The sequence below is a fragment of the Callospermophilus lateralis genome, chromosome 4, assembly GCF_048772815.1.
Source record: "Callospermophilus lateralis isolate mCalLat2 chromosome 4, mCalLat2.hap1, whole genome shotgun sequence".
Classification (NCBI taxonomy): domain Eukaryota; kingdom Metazoa; phylum Chordata; class Mammalia; order Rodentia; family Sciuridae; genus Callospermophilus; species Callospermophilus lateralis.
This window is the reverse complement of record NC_135308.1, coordinates 104,793,497-104,796,011: the sequence shown is the minus strand read 5'-3', so window position 1 is coordinate 104,796,011 and position 2,515 is coordinate 104,793,497. Positions and strand designations below refer to the sequence as shown.

At 43.5% G+C, this 2,515-nt stretch overlaps 1 pseudogene; it reads right to left on the bottom strand.

The window, feature by feature from the left end:
* Positions 1 to 238: 238 nt before the first annotated feature.
* On the bottom strand, positions 239 to 553 carry LOC143398418 (synaptic plasticity regulator PANTS pseudogene; annotated as a pseudogene).
* Between the last annotated feature and the right edge of the window lie 1,962 nt (positions 554 to 2,515).

Genomic DNA, 2,515 nt, shown 5'->3' with positions numbered 1-2,515 from the left:
GTATAGAGAGGGTAATAGTCTTTCAGTGCATTCTGGTGGTAGATATCCTGATGCTGGTGAGAGACAAGCAGTTTAGGGCTACAGATGTCCTGTTCTGTGTAACAGGTTGAGTGGAAACTCAAGGGGGTCCCTCCCATTAGATGGTTTGGGCTGGTCACAGTTCTTAGGGCTGTGTGTCAGCTCCACTTGAAACAGACTTGAGGAAGCTGCACAGGCCAAAGAGAGGGATGCTTGTCACTCATTTTTTTTCCTGCAGCAGAGGAAGGTGCCAGTCAGCAGGAGGGCTCTGCCTCAGGGCCCACACCAGGGTGTTCTTCTGTGCAGCCTGGACACGTGCCCGCTCACTCTCACAGAGGGATCGCTGGGCCTCGGTGCTATGGCGTTCCTCCGAGTCGCGACAACTGGTCAGGTCGCGCAGCCACTGGTCGCAGGTTGGGAGCTCCCCGTGGACATAGTAGTGATGCAGGAAGTTCCGGGCGCTGCGACAGAGCTTCCACTCAGCTTGGTAGGCCTCACAGGGTCATGGAGGCATCCAGTTGTTGCCTTCGGCCATGTTGAATCTACTGCCAAGCCCCCGACTCCAATTCTTGACTCAAATTAGACTTCTAAGGTGAATTCCTGGGCAGAATCTCCTTATCAAGAACTAAGGTCAAGGACTGGGGATTTAACTCAGTTGGTAGAGCACTTGCCTCGCATGCATAAGGCCCTGGGTTACATTCCCCAGCACCACAAAAATGAACAAACAAAAAACCTCTGAAGTCAATAGCAGAAGCTAGTTCATTAAATCGTCTTTCTTTTTTTTTTTTTGTTTATTGGTTATTCAAAACATTACAAAGATTGCAGAATCACATCGGTTACACATCCACATTTTTACATAATACCATAATAGTAACTGTTGTATTCTGCTACCTTTCCTATCCTCTACTATCCCCCCTCCACTCCCCTCCCCTCCCATCTTCTCTCTCTACCCCATCTACTGTAATTCATTTCTCTCCTTATTTTTTTCCCATTCCCCTCACAAACTTTTTGTATAACAATGAGGGTCTCCTTCCATTTCCAAGCAATTTCCCTTTTCTCTCCCTTTCCCTCCCACTTCATGACTCTGCTTAATGTTAATCTTTTCCTCCTGCTCTTCCTCCCTGCTCTGTTCTTGGTTGCTCTCATTATATCAAAGAAGACATTTGGCATTTGTTTTTTAGGGATTGGCTAGCTTCACTTAGCATAATCTGCTCTAGTGCCATCCATTTCCCTGCAAATTCCATGATTTTGTCATTTCTTAGTGCTGCGTAGTACTCCATTGTGTATAAATGCCACATTTTTTTTATCCATTCATCTATTGAGGGGCATCGGGGTTGGTTCCACAGTCTAGCTATTGTGAATTGTGCTGCTATGAATATCGATGTGGCAGTATCCCTGTAGTACGCTCTTTTGAGGTCTTCAGGGAATAGTCCGAGAAGGGCAATAGCTGGGTCAAATGGTGGTTCCATTCCCAGCTTTCCCAGGAATCTCCATACTGCTTTCCATATTGGCCTCACCATTTTGCAGTCCCACCAGCAATGTATAAGAGTACCCTTTTCCCCACATCCTAGCCAGCACTTGTTATTGTTCGACTTCATAATGGCTGCCAATCTTACTGGAGTGAGATGGTATCTTAGGATGGTTTTGATTTGCATTTCTCTGACTGCTAGAGATGGTGAGCATTTTTTCATGTACTTGTTGATTGATTGTATGTCCTCCTCTGAGAAGTGTCTGTTCAGGTCTTTGGCCCATTTGTTGATTGGGTTATTTGTTTTCTTATTGTTTAATTTTTTGAGTTCTTTGTATACTCTGGATATTAGGGCTCTATCTGAAGTGTGAGGAGTAAAAATTTGTTCCCATGATGTAGGCTCCCTATTTACCTCTCTTATTGTTTCTCTTGCTGAGAAAAAACTTTTAGTTAAGTAAGTCCCATTTGTTGATTCTTGTTTTTAACTCTTGTGCTATGGGTGTCCTATTAAGGAATTTGGAGCCCGACCCCACAATATGTAGATCGGAGCTAACCTTTTCATCTATCAGACGCATAGTCTCTGATTTGATATCAAGGTCCTTGATCCATTTTGAGTTAACTTTTGTGCATGGCGAGAGGAGGGGATTCAGTTTCATTTTATTGCATATGGATTTCCAGTTTTCCCAGCACCATTTGTTGAAGATGCTCTCCTTCCTCCATTGCATGCTTTTAGCCCCTTTATCGAATATAAGATAGTTGTAATTTTGTGGATTGGTTTCTGTGTCCTCTATTCTATACCATTGGTCCACCCGCCTATTTTGGTACCAGTACCATGCTGTTTTTGTTACTATTGCTTTGTAGTACAGTTTGAAATCTGGTATCGCTACACCTCCTGATTCACACTTCCTGCTTAGAATTGCTTTTGCTATTCTGGGTCTTTTATTTTTCCATATGAATTTCATGATTGCTTTATCTATTTCTACAAGAAATGCCGTTGGGATTTTGATTGGCATTGCATTGAACCTATAG